Source organism: Symphalangus syndactylus, chromosome 13 (assembly GCF_028878055.3).
Source record: "Symphalangus syndactylus isolate Jambi chromosome 13, NHGRI_mSymSyn1-v2.1_pri, whole genome shotgun sequence".
NCBI classification, from domain to species: Eukaryota; Metazoa; Chordata; class Mammalia; order Primates; family Hylobatidae; genus Symphalangus; species Symphalangus syndactylus.
Genome location: NC_072435.2, coordinates 105,193,117 through 105,211,916, shown reverse-complemented (window position 1 = coordinate 105,211,916; position 18,800 = coordinate 105,193,117). Strand labels below are relative to the sequence as shown.

Genomic DNA, 18,800 nt, shown 5'->3' with positions numbered 1-18,800 from the left:
CCAGAAAGCCAGGTCCACCACTTCTATCTAAGGAGGTGGACAACCCCTCCATGGGCAGAGTTTGAGAGAGGGGTCTTCCTGGGATTGGTCAGGGTTTTTAGGACCTCACAAAACCTGGGAGGTCTGTACTGACTGAGTAAGTGGCTGTCCTGGCCGCTGGTGGAGTCTCCTCAGTGTCTGGTGTGAGATGCTGGGGTTTCGGGGGATGACAGTGAAATCCCCCAAGGGGTCACTGACTTGGTTGCTGGCGATGCCTGAAGTCCAGGCACAGCCCTCGGCGAAGCCGCCAAAAGCAGTGGCTTAATTATTCCATCCATAAATGATAAGCCCTGTTCATTTCCAGTCTTCATGACAAATTTATGGCCTTATTTAATGTGCTTACTGCCCGACCTTCCCTGGCATCACAAGAAAATGGGGGCCCCTTTCTGGAGGGCGCAGTGGGAGGTTCTTGCTACTGCAGCCTCTAGGCCAGGCATCTCTTCCTACTCCCCCACCCCCCAAACCCAGGAGCAATTAAGGCCTCTGATCCCAGGTTGGCCCTGCCTGTTGCAGTGTGCAAACCCATTTTCTCTGCTTGACTTCCCTGGGAGACATTGGAGCATCAAAATTAAGGGCAGAGACTCTGGAGTCAAGAGGACCCAGGTTCAAGTTCCAACTCTGTTATTTCTGACCTGTGTGTCCTTGAACGCATTCCTTGCCTCAGCTTCCCACACATGAGGATGAGATGAAACAGGTGGGAAGTGCTTCGATATAGTGAGTACTCAATACAGGGTAGTGCCTATTCCTGTTACGGGGTATTCACATACAATGTATTTGATTTGTGTCTGTGTGCATGGTGGGGAGCACTGCTTAGGGCTTGGTGACCCTGAGATGGGTCACATCTTGAAGTAGGACACTCAGACTGAGCCAACATGCCCGGCTTCTGCTCTGCACAGAGAAGGCTGCAAAAATGCTGGCTGCAGGCCAGGCGCGGTGGCTCACGCCTGTAATCCCAGCACTTTGGGAAGCGGAGGCAGGTGGATCACCTGAGGTCAGGAGATTAAGACCATCTTGGCCAACAGGGTGAAACCCCATCTCTACCAAAAATACAAAAAAAAAAAAAAAAAAGCTGGGCGTGGTGGCGTGCACCTGTAGTTCCAGCTACTCCGGAGGCTGAGGCAGGAGAATTGCTTGAACCCAGGAGGCAGAGGTTGCAGTGAGCCGAGATCACGCCACTGCACTCCAGCCCGGGTGACAGAGTAAGACTCTGTCTCAAAAAAAAAAAAAAAAATGCTGGCTGCAGAAGCGCAGCCCGGGGTACCCAGGAGTCTAGGTTCCAATGTCCATCCCACCTCCAGCTCTGGGCTGGCCTTGGTGACTCTTGCCTCACCCAGGGCCTCAGTTTCCTCATCTGTCACTGGGTCCACCAGCATAACTCTTAGAGTGGCCACAGGCCAGAGATTCCAGCATAGGCAAAGAATGGCAGAATCAACTTTTGGGAGCCAGTTTCTGGAAACTACACAAGGGCCCTCCAGTCTAGATGGCTGACAAACTCTAAGGGATTGGGGGACGAAAACCACAGACTCACAGGACCTTGGAGTTGGCGGGGGTCTCAGAGAGCACTCCTTCCAGCCTGAGACTTCACAAATGAAGAAGCTCATCATAGCCGACATGTATTAAGTGCTTACTGTATACTAGGCACCACGATCAGAATTACCAATCATTGTCTATTCAGTCCTCAACACAATTAAACATGGGCCAGGTGCAGCTCATCGTATTTAACAAACAAAGAAAATGGAGGCTCAGAGAGGTATGGAGACTCAGGAAAGGTCACATAGCACCATCTCCTCCAAGTCCTGGCACTTCTCGTGTGGCTGCATCACGTGTGTTTGCATATTCATGCATGCATTCCCTTGTAGGCACATGTTTGTGTGAAGGTGCCCCTATAAGGATGTGGTTGCCCATGCACATATGAGCATGTGATTTGCATACTCATTTGCAAGACAATGCAGTCACTCCCCTCCACAAACATCCCCCAGCAGGGCCCAGCCTGGCCAGAAAATATACACGCTCATCCCTACACTGCCTATCCCTCCACCAGTAGCCATCCATTGGTGGTTCAGTTTCTTAAGGTAATTTCTATCATTATGCCATGGCCTAGACCATGAAACTGAGTCTTAGAATTGCGGGGCCAGGGTCATGCTGCTGGCAAGTGGCAGAGCCATGGTTTGATTCTTAGTCTGGGGACTCCAACTCCAGTGCTCTTTCTATAGTTCCGTCTTATCTGAAGCCTTGAGGTAGACACAGAGGGGTGAACAGACAGGAGGGGCTTCAGGAGAAGAGGCTGTGGAGCTTGACCTCAGGAGGGGTTGAAGAAATGAAGAAGCAGAAATGTTGGGGGAGGGACAGTGGGACTCTGTACCTGAACTTGGAAGGGTGTGTTTAACCATCCCTTCAACAAAATGACTCAGAGTCTACTATGTTTCAGGAACATAAGCAATAACATTAATAATGACATTGCAAATACATATCCAGTGCTTACCACGCATTAGGCAAGGGTGTTTCATTAGCTCACTACTTCCTCACAATAATCTGATGAGATGAATAAGGTTATCATCCTCATTTTACATAGAGGGAAACAGAGCACAGAGAGGTGAAGTAACTTGCTTAAGATCACACGGCTGGTAAGTGGCAGAGTTGGAATTCAAATGCGAGCCATCTGGGCCCATGGTTCATGGGCTCGACCATCACCGCTCTGGCTGGGAGAACGTGGCAAGCTGCTGTGCTGTTCTCAGCATGGTCGGTGCATGTGATGGCGTGTGTGCATGCTGTATGTGTGTGCACATGTACACATGAGTGTTTGCACACACATGCATATGCATTTCATGTAGGTGCATGTTTGTGAAGGTGCGTAAGGGTAGATAAGGAGGTAGGTATGTATATACATAGGTGTGAGTGTGTGAGTATGCAATTACTGTGCCTGCCACATACGTACATCTGAGTGTGCATGCACAGGTCTGTAAGAGGTTGGGAAATCTCATCTCAGGTAGCCCCATGCCATTTGGTCCAAGAGAGCCCCATGAAGGTCAGAGTTACACAAGGAGTGGGTAAATGGGGCTTGGAGTAGCTACAGCCTAAGAACTAATATTCCCTGGATCAGGGGGAAGGGGGCTCCCCAGCTGCACATACCCGTCACCCTGGCCTCCGGGAAACATTAATAATAGATCAGCAAATTCCAAATGTAAATAGGGCAATCAGGCCCGAAAACACAGACATTCATCACCCAGATACAAATTATGCTTCTGGCCTTGATGTAATTACCGGAGTTCAGCTCAATGCATCGAGCCACCCCCACCCTGCACTCCTGCACGTTGCTCCCCCCCTGAGGAGGCCCCACCGTCTGACTCTACAGGATCTCTGTGACCACAGTCAAGGGTCCCCAGCCGTCTTAAACAGCTACAAAGACAGAAGACCCCTGAGATGCTTGTGCATTGATGGCAGAGCTCCAAAGGTCACTGGGCAGACACCGGACAATGAGTCAGGTGCCTGGCTCTGACTCCAGCTTTGCAATGCCTTGATGTGTGACCCTAAGCAAGTCACTCACCCTTTCTGAGTCTCAGTTTCCTCTTCTATCACAAGGAAATAGCAAGACAGTGTGGTATTAGAGTCTCTGGGCTTTGTATTCAGAAGGACCCGGGTTTGAATCACAACCTTACCATTTTTGAGTTCAGAGACCTTGGGCAAGTTTCTTTCCCATTCTGAGCCTCAATTTTTTCACCTGTAAAGTGAATATAAAAATGTTCATCTCCTGGGGTTATTGTGAGGAAAGAATGAAATAATATTTTTTAATTGATGAATTTAACTCATTCACATTTATTGTGATTATATTGTTATATCATATTATAAAATATATATCAATATATCAAAATATCTGTATCCATATCTACATTCATATATATCTATGGCCATATCTATCTCTATCTATCCATCTTTTTTAACAATTTATTTTTAGTAGAGATGGGGTCTTGCTATATTGCCCAGGCTGGTCTTGAACTCCTGGTCTCAACTGATCCTCCTGCCTTGGCCTGTCAAACTGTTGGGATTACAGGTATGAGCCACTGCACCTTGCCTCAATCTATGTTTTATATATATATATATATCTATTAAATAATTATGTAACTATATGGCTGGACTCTTTCTTGCCATATTTATTTGTGTTTCCTACTTATCAGGCTTCCTTATATTTCCTTCTTTTCCATGGCTACTGTATTAGTTACCTATTATTCTAAAATGTAGTGAGTTAACACAATAAATATTTAGCATTCATAATTTCTGTGAGTCAGGAACCTGGGAGTGGCATAGCTGGGTGGCTTTGTTTTGATGTCCCTTGCGAAGTTGCAGTTATGATGTTGGCCAGGACTGCAGCCATCTGAAGGCTTGACTGAGCTGGGGGATCCAATCCTCAAGATGGCTCCTCAGTTCCTCCCCACATGGATCTCCCCACAGGGCTGCCTGAGTGTCCTCATGATATGGTGGCTGGTTTCCCCTGGAGCAAATGATCTAAGAGAACAAGACAGAGGCTGCGGTGTCTGTAATGACTTAGCCTTGGAAGTCACAAGCTATCACTTCTGGACTTAGAGCCTAGCTACCATACCTGTCTTATGTTGAACAATAATGTATGTAAATCACCTGGCCCAGGCATTGGGAGAAATTCATTAATCCCTGTGACCCCAGTGCCCAACACAGTTCTGGCACGAAGAAGGCATCGACAACAATGAGCTAGCAAGAAGAGGAATGGTTATAGCAAAATCTGGTCTCTTCTCCCCAGTGCCATTTCCTAGAGCCCAGTGGGCCAGTAGCTACTTGCAAGCCTGCTTTCCTCATTCTTGCTGCTACTCAGGCCTCGGCTCAGGAGCTCTTGCCTTCTCGGAGGCAGAGAGGAAAGTCTAGACCAGAGGCATTTTCCCTGTCTCTTCCTAACTTTACATTGATCAGTAATTAAACGCAGCCTCCAATTACTATAACGTTTGGCAAGGCACCAAGCTCATGTAAAACCTTGCAGTAAACATCTGCTTTATAAATTGCCTCTCGGTGCAGTGCACCAGCGGAGTTCTGGGGGTTGGGAAGAGAGAGAAGCAGAGAGCTGGGAAAGGGAGGAGAGGTTAGGGAGAGAGAGAGACAAAGGAGAGGTGAGGGGAGGAGAAGGAGGGTGGGGCGCTGGGCGGGGGAGGCTGTCCTTCCCAGAAGATGTGAAGAACCTGTTCATTCCTCACTGAGCCCTCCCCACCCTCCAAGGTGGAGGCCCAGAATGGAACTTAGGGCTGGGGAGTCCTTGTCTCTTTGGGGCTTTTGTCAAGAGCTGCACACAAATCGAACACAAATTACTTTTGTGTTGCTTTTTATTTTTCCAAAACCCATAACATCCCACTCACCTGCCATTTACATTTAGGAGAAATGTGAAGATTAATTGGCTAGAGCAGCAGCCCCTATAGGAAGTGAGATTTTCCCCAGGCTGCAGAGAAAGAGAGGCGGGGGGCTATGCCTTTCTACGATGGGCCTGGAGCCTTCTGCTGCTACCGCACACACTGTCCCCTGAGCCAGAAACGAGCCTGTGTACCACACTGTCTCCTTCAGGTTCTTGCTCAGAGAGGCCACAGGTGAGGGGAAGCCCCACGACTGGAGGTCAGATGGAACTGGGCTGAGGGCCAGCTCAGCTCTTGTGGGTCTTTGGGCAACTGACTTTGCCTCTCTGGACCTCTGTTTCTGCACCTGTGAAATGGGCATAAAAGCATCCTTGGAGGTTTTGGGAAGATTATGGGAGTCACAGAATGCTGGGTAGCAGAGTGGGGAGGGCAGGAGCTTTGAAGCCAGGCAGGCCTGCTAATTGGAAGAGACATTCTGCCTCTCTGAGCCCCAGGTTTCTTATCTGAAATAAAAAGAGGGTCACCTCAATCACCTTACAGAAGTTCTATGAGGCTTAAACCAGGTGTGGACTGAATACATGCCAGCTATTATTGTCATTACTATCAGACACACAGAAAATGCTCAATAGATAGAGATGTTCTGTTCCAGGGAGCTAGGACCTTCCAGGGCCTACTGGACACTCCTTGAAGGCCAATGTTCTACCCCTTGACGGATGCTTTCTTTCCGGGCACCTGATCTAGGCTTTCTGGTGAAGACAATTTGATTGATCTGCTGTTCCTGCTGCTGGTACCACCGTCTGCTCTCCAACCTGCCTGTTTGTTCACCCGGGGATAGAGGAGGTTGAGGTCTTCTGGTGTGCATATGTGGAGGGGAGGTGTTGGTGAGTGAGTGAGTAGGGGAGGGCGATCTGCTTCCATCCTGCCTACCTATCCCCACCTTCTCACCCAACCCCTCTCCCCAACCCAGGGCAGCTGAAATGAAAATGAAATGAGCTCACATGTGTTACATGCTTAGGTTGTCACTTTTTTTTTTTTTTTTTTGAGGCAGAGTATCACTCTGTTGCTCAGGCTGGAGTGCAGTGGCACGATCTCGGCTCACTGCAACCTCCACCTTCTAGGTTCAAGCGATTCTCCTGTCTCAGCCTCCTGAGTAGCTGAGACTACAGGCACCCGCCACCATGCCTGGCTAATTTTTGTATTTTTAGTAGATACGGGGTTTCACCATGTTGATTGGGCTGGTCTCGAACTCCTGACCTCAAGTGATTCACCCGCCTGGGCCTCCCAAAGTGCTGGGATTACAGGTGTGAGCCACCGCACCTGGCTTAGCTGGTCACTTTTAATACTGCTGTTACGATCTGAAACCCTACCTTGGTGGGAGGTGTTGGGGGATGTGTCTTTCTCCCTTGTTCTGTTCACATCGGCAGGTAAGATGTGTAGCAAGGCAGGTGGGGCTGCCTTCCCTCTCTACTCTCAGGTAAGCTGCAGTGGTGCCTGAGGGGCCACCATCAGAAACCCACTCCTTAGCATGAAGCATGCACGCTTGATCCTCTTTAAAAATGAAAACAGCCCACAGAAGGCTGGTGGAAGGAAACTCTGTCTCTCTCTCTCTCTCTCTTTTTTTTTTTTTGAGACGGAGTCTCACTCTGTCACCCAGGTTGGGGTACAAGGGCGTGATCTCGGCTCACTGCCACTTCTGCCTCCCAGGCTCAAGAGAACCTTCTACCTCAGCCTTCCAAGTAGCTGGGACTACAGGTGTGGACCACCATACCAGGCTAAATTTTAAAATTTCTGTAGAGACAGGGGCTCACTATGCTGCCCAGGCTGGTCTTGAACTGGGCTCAGGTGACCCTCCTGCCTCAGCCTCCTGAGTAGCTGAGACCACAGGCATGTGCCACCAGGCTCAGCTAATTTTTAAAATGCCACCATGTCCAGCTAATTATTATTATTATTATTTGTATTTTTGGTAGAGACAGGGTTTCATCATGTTGCCCAGGCTGGTCTTGAACTCCTGAGCTCAGGTGATCCACCTGCGTCGGCCTCCAAAAGTGCCGGGATTACAGGCATGAGCCACTGCGCCCAGCTGAGTCTTTCTTACCTTTGCAAGAAATTATTTGTGAAATTACCTAATCTGAGAGTTAGAGGGGACGTTCAGCCTAGTGCCTGCCTCCTTGTAAGAACTCTGGAGGCTGGACATGGTAATCCAGTAATCCAGCACTTTGCAGGGCCGAGGTGGGAGGATAGCTTGAAGCTAGGAGTTCAAGACCAGCCTGGGCAATAAAGTGAGACACTGTCTCTACAAAAAATTAAAAAACTAGCTGGGTGTGGTGGCATGCACCTGTTGTTGGGAGGATCCCTTGAGCCCAGCAGATTGAGGCTGCAGTGACCTATGAAGGCACCGCTACACTCCAGCCCAGGTGACAGAGTAAGTGAGACCTTGACTCTTAAAAAAAGAACCCAGTAAACGTTTGATGAATGAATGAATGCGTGAATGAAGTCTTCCTTCCAGCTGGTGCTGGCATCCCTATTATGATGCTCACGGCACGACAATCAGCCTAATTATGAACACTTTCTTGACACAGGAAGCTCTTACCTGGAGGGCAGCCTGGTCCACTCCAGACAGCTTCATGCACTGGAACATGTTCTGCATGTTGAGCTCAAAATCACTTTCCGAAAATGTCTCTAGAGGTTCCTTTGTCCCCGCAGCACGGCTCTGAGGTCACTATCCAGAAAATCCTAAATCACAGAGAAGCAGTTGCAAATAAGTTTTATAAAAGCATGCCCTGCCATCTCAGGATGTTTGCCAATGAAACCGACATAGCAAGTGAAGTTTTATTCCGGTAAACCTGTCAGCCTGAGGCAGCACACAGGTGCTCCGATGAGTTAGAATGTGGCAGAATAAGAACACGAGTTCACCCAAACCAGGTGTCAGGCACTGTCTAAATGCTTTCACGTGTATCATGTATTCACTCATCTCCTGTTCCCAACCCTCCTGTGAGGTGGGTGCTAGTACACTGAGACTCAGAGAGGTCAAGTGGCTTGCCCCAGACTCCGCAGCTGGGGAGTATTTGAGCTCCGACTGTCTCGCTCTAGCGTTTGGGCACCCAAGTCCTACATTAAACCACAAACAATTTGCAACCTCTTACCTGTGAATCCAGATCTCCCTGATAGTGGAACTATCAGGCAACCAAAACCAAATACAGAAATACGTTGCATGTAAGATAAGCAATGTTTCAGATGATGGATATGCTAATAACCCTGATATCTGATCACTATACATTATATGTATAGAAACATCACGATATGTACAATTATTATGTGTCAATTGAAAAACTAAACTAAAATAAAAAAATAAGTTAATACTAAAAAAAAAGAAGAAGAAATTGAATGCAAGGATGATAAAAGACAGCAGCTGTCATCCCTAACTCCTGATTTCAAATGTTAATGTCTATCAAATCACCTTCATTGTTTTTCCTAACTGGCTTTATGAATAAATGTATTATATCATTTAGCTCTTCTTTGGTTGCAAGTGACAGAAAACCCAACTGACTAGAGCATAATGGCTCCTGCAAGAAAAAACTCCAGAGGGTAGTGCTGGCTTCAGGCACCGTGCGATTCAGGGGCTTTCCTTCTTGTCACCAGGGCTCATTTTTCTCTGTCTCCCTGGTTCACCTTTCCCAGTATTGGCCTCATTCGTAGGCTCTGAGGATGGCCTCTCGCAGCTCTAGGCTTACCCCACCCCCATCCCAGGCTCAAATCCGGGAAGTAAAGGACATTCCTGGCCGGGCACGGTGGCTCATATCTGTAATCCCAGCACTTTGGGAGGCCGAGGAGGGCAGATCATGAGGTCAGGAGTTCGAGACCAGCCTGGCCAATATGGTGAAACCCCGTCTCTACTAAACAAATAAAAAAATTAGCCGGGAGTGGTGGCATGCACCTATAGTCCCAGCTACTTGGGAGGCTGAGGCAGGAGAATCGCTTGAACCCAGGAGGCAGAGGTTGCAGTAAGCCAAGATTGTGCCACTGCACTCTAGCCCAGGTGACAGAGGGAGACTCTGTCTCAAAAAAAAAAAAAAAAAAGGGACCTTCCCTCTCTTCACACTTTGCATGGAAGTGACAAGACTGACTGGCCCTAACTGGTCATTCTGGTCCCTGAACCTTTCTTTCCCTGTGTCCAGAGGATGCTTTAGGCATCAGGTCCACGCCCACCTCTGATGCTGTGGAGGGCTTGAGAGTTGGGGGAGGGACATTTCCCCCGAAAGGAAGACCAGGATATTGTCACCAAAAGAAGGGGACAGGATACAGGACAAACATAAGGCTGCAAACATCCACTCAGTATGGGTGTCACACTTTGAATGCTGATACAATCTTCTCCTTCCTGTGTTATACATTCTGGGCTTCCCCCTAAGATTTCATTTGTAACTGAATTACATTCCTGAAAACAGTTTGTGAGCCACTGGTCTACAACATTTTAAGTAGCTTTATAGAGTCCGTCACAGGGATGGGCATTAACTCACCAACTGGGATGGCATTTAAGAGCTTGCCATCTCCCTTGATGGGGTATAATAATCATAATGATAAAGCTGACATTCACTGCAATGCACACTTGCTCCATACATTCTCTGTCTCTCTCTCTTTCTCTCTCTCTCCCTTTTGAAACGAAGTTTTCTCAGTTGCCTAGGCTGGAATGCAGTGGTGTGATCAGAGCTCACTGCAGCCTTGAATTCCTGGGCTCAAGTGATCCTCTCACCTCAGCCTTCCAACTAGCTAGGACTACAGGCATGCACTACCATGTCTGGCTAATTCTTTCTTTCTTTATTTATTTTGTAGAGATGAGATCTCACTATGTTGCCCAGGCTGGTCTTGAACTCCTGGCCTCAAAGGATCTTTCCACCTTGGCCTCCCAAAGTGCTGAGATAATAGGCATGAGTCACAGCACCCGGCCTGTACATTCTGTTAATATCCAAAATTGCTGCAGAGGAAATTGATACTCAGAGAGGCTGAGCCAACCAGGAGGTAAAGGAAAGGCTGAGAACAGGAACGAGGTCTGCTTGACATCAAAGCCAATATATTTTTGTTAAAAAAGAAATTGTATTATATGGCCGGGCGCAGTGGCTCACACCTGTAATCCCAGCACTTTGGGAGGCTGAGGCAGGTGCATGTCCTGAGGTCAGAAGTTCAAGACCAACCTGGCCAACATGGTGAAACCCCGTCTCTACTAAAAACACAAAAATTAGCCAGGCTTGGTGGCGGGCACCTGTAATCCCAGCTACTCAGGAGGCTGAGACAGGAGAATCGCTTGAACCCAGGAGGCAGAGGTTGCAATGAGCCGGGATCATGCCACTGTGCTCCAGCTTGGGTGACAGAGCAAGACTCTATCTCAAAAAAAAAATGCATTATATTTTTATATTTATAGACATAATGGTTGTAAAAAATGCAAACAATAGAGAAGGATATAAAGGAAAAAAATAAAGCACTCCCTCCTCTCAAGTTAACATTTTAAAAGATTTAAACTTCTAAGTTATAAAAGTAATATTGAGCCTGAGCAACATAGTGAGACTCCACTGTTACAAAAAATAAATAAATGAGCCGAGCATGGTGGCAAGTGCCTGGAGCTCCCACTACTTGGGAGGCTGAGGCTGGAGGATTGCTTGAGTCCTGGAGGTTGAGGCTGCAGTGAGCTATGATGGTGCCACTGCACTCCAGCCTGGGTGGCAGAGTGAGACCCTGTCTTTAAAAAAAAAGTATAAAAACAAACAAAAAGAATAAAAATAAGTAATACTGTACACAGTAAAAACTAACACAAAAGTAAATGAAACAAAGGTCAAATGTTGTTCCCCATCCCCAGTTCTGCCATCTCACTCCCCAGAGAGTAGCCGTGTGAATAGATTTTTGTGTAACTCTCTCCATATACTTCTATGTGCATATCAAGCACATACATGCTTCCTTTTACATAAATTGTACCATGCTATAAATTGTCCTATAATTTGCTTGTTCCACTTAGTCATATTTCATGCACATGCTTCTCTATTGGTCCACATGGAACAACTGTATTCTTTTTCCTAGATGTATAGTACTCCATTCAAATGGCCATATTATAATTTATACTTAAGCAGTCCCCTATTGATGGATACTTAGGTTGTTTCCAGTTTTGTGCTTTTTTTTTTTTTTTTTTTTCTAAAGGTTGCCATAACCAGCCCTGTACTTTTCTCTTTGCCTGTTTGGATACATGGAGCCAGCTTCTATGCTGTACCCACCTTACTCCCCTGCTAGGTTTGGCTTTCCTGTCAATCTCTGCTTTGAGAATGCCCCTGGGGCCTACTTGTGGTGGGGCATGAAAGGGACTCCCCTCCTCATGTTCTAGCCTCTGTTCTATCTCCTTGAAGGCCTGACTCAGAGCTTTCAGCATCTCTCCATGATGAGATAACTTACATTTTCTGTTATCATTTTTTTCTCTTTTTCAGTAGAAAGGGGCACTTAAAGTGAAATATCTCTTGCCGCACTGTTAACAAGGATTCATAAAAGTGAACTGTTCACCTTGTCTGTTGGTGGGCGGTTATGAGAAATCAATAGCACACAGAGGTCCCCTGCTCCTCACATCTGGTGGTGTCTGTGTGGTGGCATGGACAGGGCGGGAGCTGCCTGGCTTCCTCAAACATGCTGCTGGGAAACTAGAGGGTTTGCAAATGCTCTGGGCCCAGGTGACAGCCCAGGTCAAAGTCAATGCAGAAGAGCCATCATTTGGTGGAGGAAAAGCTGCCTGGCCCTATGTCTGGACTACTTTCTTCCCCACCTTTGAGACCTTGGCTTGAATGCCACCTCTTCTAAGAAGCCCTTCCAGACTGAGGCATTCACTCATTCATTCAATGAGCATGTATAGACACTCCTGTTCTGTGGCAGGCCTGTGACAGGCATACAGAGGTGGCCCAGTCATGACCCCTGCTTTCTACAGTGGGGGAGACAGACAGGGACGCAGGGACTTATCACACAGGGTGAAATGGGCTTCAACTAGGGATGCTTGAGGACTGTGGGGGTCCATCAGGGGCCCCAGGCCCAGCTTAAGGGGTGTGGGTCCTCAGAGAAGGCTCCCTAGGGGGCCTGGTCTATGCTCAGAGCCTCAGGAGCATGGCAAGTTCAGGGCGGGGGGGTAGCCAGATGAAGTCCAAGAGGAAGGCCATGCCATGCAGAAGGAACAGCATAGACAAAGGCCCAGAGGCAAGGGGACAGCGGGCAGGTGCCTCTGGGAACATTAGAGACTCAGTCCAGCTGGAGCCCACGGTCAGAGAGGATATGGGGCGCGAAGGTGGCGTGCAGCTGGCCATTGAGCGCCTGAGACTCCACTCAGGAGTGGGGACCTAATGTGGCTGACACCTCTGGCTGGTGGTGAATTTTACTTTCTTCTTTGAAATTATCTCTAATTTCTTGGATGTGAGGGCAATCTGGCTGTGAAGTCTGTCAACCCACTGATCGCCAGGGTTGATTCAGCTGATCTGGCTGACTAGGTAGGTGTCCCCTTCCTCCCTCACCACTCCATGTGCATCCCTCCCGAAGGTGCACACTCAGTCAAAGAAGACAACAATCCCCGATAGAGGAGGACCAGTCTTCAGTCAAGGGTATACGAGTAGCTGCGCTCCCCTGCTAGAACCTCCCAACCAGCTCTCAAATTATCTCTGATTTCTTAATTTTTCTATAGTGAATTATGTGTTACCTTTAGTAAAAAATTATAAATAACAATAAAGATTACTGCAGAAGAATAAAGGATAAGGCAAATGAGTAGTAGTAGTGATAGTGGTAGCAATAGTAACGGTGGTATTGATAGTAGTGGCAATAGTAGTAATAGCAGTAGTAATCAGTAATAGCAGTAATAGTAGCAATAGTGGTGGTAGTAATAGTAGTAACTGTAGTAGAAACAGCAATTGTGGGAGTAATAGTAGTAATTGTGGGAGCAATAGCAATAGTGGTAGTAATAGTGGTGGTAGCAATGGTGGTAATAGGAATAGTGGTGGTAGTAATAATTGTAATTGTAGTAGTAACAGCAATTATGAGAGTAATAGTTGTAACTGGGGAATCAATAGCAATAGTGGCAGTAGTAATTGTGGTAACAGTGGTGGTAGCAACAGTATTAGTGGTATTGATAGTATGGTAATAATAGTAATAGTGGTAGTAATTAGTAATACAAGTAATAGTGGTGGCAGTAAAGGTAGCAATAATGGTGGTAATAATAGTAATAGTGGGGACAGTAATAGTAATTGTAGTAGTAACAGCAATCATGGGAGTAATAGTGGTAATTGTGGGAGCAATAGCAATAGTGGTAGTAATGGGGTGTTAGGAATGGTGGTAATAGTAATGGGGTGGTAGGAATGGTGGTAATAGTAATAGTGGTAGGAATTGTGGTAATAGTAATAGTGGTGGTAGTTATCATGGCAGTAGGAATGGTATTAATAGTAAGAGGGGTAATAGGAATGGTGGTAATGGTAATAGTGGTGGTAGGAATGGTGATAATGGTAATAGTGGTGGTAGGAATGGTAGTAATAGTGGTGTTAGGAATGGTGGTAATAGTAATAGTGGTGGTAGGAATGGTGGTAATAGTAATAATGGTGGTAGTAATAGTGGTGACAGGAATGGTAGTGGTAGAAATGATGGTAATAGTAATAATGGTGGTAGGAATGGTGGTAATGGTAATAGTGGTGGTAGGAATGGTAGCAATAGTAATAGTGGTGGTAGGAATGGTGGTAATAGTAGTAGAGGTGGTAGGAATGGCAGTAATAGTTTGGACTCCACCTTGTAGGTGGCAGGAGCCACTCAAGGGCAGGGAAGAATGAGAGTTTGAGTTGAAGGCGGATTGAGTTGAAGGAGGATTCAGGCAGGTAACTAGCGTGGAGGCACGGTCGAGGGTAAACCACCCTGGCTCTGTGTGGTGGGGGCCCCCGTCCCCCATGCTAGAGACCATCTCCTCTTAGATGATTCACTGGAGGGAAGTGGTCTATTTTTAGAATGCTCTACCATCCCGTTGGGAGGGGGACTCTGCAGCAGATGAGCTTCAGTCATGGCTGCTGAGTGGCTAGGGTGAAGGTCTGGAGAGCCAGGTCTCTTACCACCACCTTTCCAACATCCACAGAACCTTAGCTGTCCCTTTCCTCAACTCTTAGAATCCTCAACAGTCACAGTTTTTTTTTTTTTTGAGATGGAGTCTCACTCTGTTGCCCAGGCTGGAGTGCAGTGGCACCATCTCAATTCACTGTAACCTCTGCTCCTGGGTTCAAGCGATTCTCCTGCCTCAGCCTCCCGAGTAGCTGGGATTACAGGCCAGCTCCCACGATGCCCAGCTAATTCTTTTTGTATTTTTTAGTGGAGATGGGGTTTTGCCATGTTGGCCAGGATGGTCTCGAACTCCTGACCTCAAGTGATCCGCCTGCCTTGGCCTCCCAAATTTTCTTTGTTCTCTCCATCAACTCAGTCACCACCCATATACTTACCCATTCATCCTTCTGCCTGTCACTCATTCATCCATTCACGCTTTGATTTTTAATTTGGTTGCAGAAGAATTCCTTGATTGAAGTTCACCAAACATTCATTTCTAGGTCGTAGAATTCTGATTTTTTTTTGGCTCTAATCTTTATACTTTCCATATTGTTTGATTTTTTTTTTTTTCTTGAGACAAAGTCTTGCTCTTGTCATCCAGGCTGGAGTGCAATGGTGAAATTTTGGCTCACTGCAACCTCCACCTCACGGGTTCAAGCGATTCTTCTGCCTCAGGCTCCTGAGTAGCTGGATTACAGTCGCCTGTCACCACACCCAGCTAATTTTCTGTATTTTTAGTAGAGACGGGGTTTCGCCATGTTGGCCAGGCTGGTCTCAAACTCATGACCTCAGGTGATCCACCCCACTTGGCCTCCCAAAGTGCTGGGATTACAGGCGTGAGCCACTGCGCCCGACCTACTGTTTGAATTTTTATACCACACACTCATCTGTGTTTTTACAAAAACAATGTATTCATAGAAACAAACAAGCATACCAAAATAGAAAACACACCCACGATTTCAGAATGTTTTCTCTGGTGGAAGCCTGCTGCCACGTAAGAAGTCTAACTACTCTGAGACCGCCATATTGTGAGGAAGTCCAAAGCTGGCTAAGTGGAGAGGCTGGGTGGAGAGGAGGGACGTGTTCAGCCAGCTCTAGATGTTCCAGCCACTGATTCCGGGAGTCAGATATGTGAGTGACAGAGCCACTATGGGCATTTCAGCCCCAGCATATTCAACTTGGAGAAAAATCGAGAAAACCCATTTGACTGGAACATTTTTTTTTCTTTTCTTTTTTTTTTTTTTTTTTTTTTTTAACCGGGTCTTGCTGTTACCCAGGCTGGAGCATAGTGGTGCAATCATGGCGCACTGCAGCCTTGACCTCCCAAGCTCAAGCGATCCTCCTCCCTCAGCCTCCCAAGTAGTTGGGACTACAGGTGTGTACTACTATGCCTGTCTAACTTTTGTATATTTTGTAAAGACAGAGTTTTGCCATGTTGGCCAGGCTGGTCTTGAACTCCTAGACTCAAAGCCATCTGCCTATCTTGGTCTCCCAAAGTGCTGGGATTACAGGTGAGAGCCACCATGCCCGGCAGAACTGGGACATATTTCTAGTCATTCAAGCCACCCCAAATGAAGGCCCAGTCATCATGGAGCAAATACAAGCTGTCCCTTCTGTGCCCTGACTGAATTCCCAGTCCACAAAATAGTGACTGTAACAAAAGAGTAAGACCTGGATTTGAATTCAAGCTTTGCATGGTTTTGTGCGTGACCATAGGCGAATCCCTTCACTTTTCTGGTCTCAGTTTCTCTCTCATTGGAACAGGAGCTGAAGAGTAGCAGATGGGCACACTGATGGGTTCTCCTGTTTTTTTTCTTTCTCCTCATGATCAGGAAGCCAGCATGATGAGGTGGCACTAACTTGGGCTGTGAAGCCTGAGTCCCAAGTTCAAGTCTTGGCTCTGGCGTGTATGAGCACGTGACCTTGATTCTGCTTGGCTTTTTTTTTTTTTCTTCACTTTTGCTTTTCTATCTTGCTGAAAAATGTGTGATATTACATGTCACTGCAAACAGAACTGTGGCTAATGCCACACAATTTATATTGCTGGTTGCAAGTACTTTGGATAGCTCAGACACATTATGGCAATATTTTAAAGAATTGCGCTGCGAACTTGTTGGAGGGAGTAAATGCCCTCCTTCCAGATCTGAAGTCTGGATTCCCCCAACTACCTCTTGAGGAACCCCCAGGGTGAACCCCTAGGGTCAGGTGATGTCTTCAGCCGTCTATGCCCCAACCATCAGCCCTGACCAGGGTGGACTAAAGATTCTGGCAGGGGTATCCCCCTGTAGCCTGTGCACACACACACACAGATGCACACACACACACACACACACACACACACACAGCCACTCACAGACCCGGCCTGATTAGAGTCAAAAGGGTGAATAAGAGCCAGATTAAATATGTGTTGATTATGTGAGCTTGTGCTCCTGTTCCTCATAAATAAGACATGAGCTCTGTTTTCCAACCCCCGACGTATGTGTGTGTGTGTGCATGCACACACACACACACACACAACACATACACACTTCCTGGGGGTGATATTTATTATATGCAAATCAGAAACTGAACTGAGGGGAGAAGTAATCACCTGTTTATCCTATGGTGCGTGGATCAGGCGGAAAATAATAACCCAGAGTAATGGGGCCATATCTATTTGCAGGGAGATGATGCTGACGTTTGGGTTGGGACAGCCTGGAGCTGGGACTTACTGACCCCTGCCTGGTCAGGTCAGATAGCGAGGTGGACCCCTCTCTGTGCTCTGCCAGCGGCCTTTGCTGTGTCACTGGGAGAGGATGACACAGGCATCGCAAAGCAGCAGGGTAAAGGTGAACTGTTACTTGCCACCTGCCTGAGCTTAGACAGCTGTTCACAGTAAAGACGGTGGCAGGCAGACCTGGTTCAAATGCAAGACCTGCTGCTCCTAGTGGTGTGACCTTGAGCACACTCCTGCACGTCTCTGGGCCTGCATTTCTTCATCTATAAAATACAGACAACCCGTAATTCCAGTCTTGGAGGGTGTTGGGAGCATGAAAAGACTCAGGGGTGGCTGCAGCAAGGAACTCGGAACCTCCAGATGCTTTACTCTTCCTCACACCCCATATCTGATGGAGGAATAAGACTTGCCATTTCTGCCTCCTAAACTTTGAAGCGTGAATCCTGCCTGGCACCCAGGAAGCGCCTGGAACATGCTGTGTCCTGATGAAGCCATTGTTTGGGTCCTGCTGTCCTTTGCAATTGACCGTATCGCAGCCAATCTGTTCCTTGCTCTGCAGAGAGAGGGACCTTCCTAACATGAAAATCCCTTTACTACATTGCTCCCCTGCTCCAAAGCCTGTTGTGGCTCCTCAGTGCCCTCCAGACAAGAATTTCATGCTCCTCCCCATGCCCCCTGAGGACCTCTGGTCTAGGCCCAGCTGACCCCGCCAGCCTGGTGGCTGCCCCCTTTACCACGCTCCAGCCTTGCAGATCTTTCTTCAGTACCTTAAGCATGCCAAGCTTGCTCCTGCCCCAGGGCCTTTGTCCTTGCTGTGTCCTCTGCCTGGAACCTTCTGCCCCTGGCTCCTTTTTCATGACTCCACTTAAATGTCACCTCCCCGGGAAACCGCTTCATTTAAATTAGGTCCCCTGCCCGCTGTTTGCCCTCTCTCTGAAGCTTGTCAGTTTCCTTCATGACACAGATCACAATTTGTCATCATGTTATTGATGTGGGTTTACTGGATTGTGGCTGTCTCTCCATTGGGACTGTGAGCTCCGGAGAGCAGGGCTGGGCCTGTTTTGCTTCCCAAGGTGGCTCCAGTGAACTGGTGCCCGAGTAGCCTCCTCAGGGACCTTTCTTGAAGGACCAGATGGCTGGCTGCTATAGCCACTGCCAGGGAGGCACTGGGGGCTGGGGCGGCTGGGGCAGAGGCGTGCACTGGGCTGGGGGCTGCGTGGCTCACAGGGGAGAGGGCCGGACACCTGGCTTCACATCCTCCTTCCCGGCTCCCTGCCAACTCCAGGGTCCCCTCAGGGATGTTTTCCTGACTCTCCCTAATGGCCTGACATACAAGGTCCCGATGACAAACCTCCCTCTGATAAAAGATGCAAAACTAACATCTGGCGGTTAATTAATAAAGAGCAGCGGTGTCTGGCTGGGGCATGTGGTGTGCTGATGCTGGCATTTTCTTCGCCCGCCCCAAGAGATGCTGACGTCATCTGTAAAAATGGGGGGAAAAGATCGATTTGGAGCGGGCGCTGCTGACGAGGCTCCTGAGGGGAAGGATAGCCACTTGTCCCCACTTTGGGGGAGTGTGCTGATGCTTGGTCCTCCACCAAAGG

At 47.7% G+C, this 18,800-nt stretch overlaps 1 long non-coding RNA gene across 2 annotated transcripts; it reads left to right on the top strand.

The window, feature by feature from the left end:
* The first annotated feature begins 221 nt into the window (after positions 1-221).
* Positions 222-18,108, top strand: LOC134732158 (uncharacterized). Of its 2 annotated transcripts, XR_010115043.1 has the most exons (4): positions 222-733; positions 3,995-4,087; positions 6,144-6,283; positions 17,143-18,108. It is a non-coding gene; the product is annotated as an uncharacterized lncRNA (long non-coding RNA). The 2 variants fall into 2 exon arrangements; XR_010115042.1 differs by lacking the exon at positions 3,995-4,087.
* Positions 18,109-18,800: the final 692 nt, after the last annotated feature.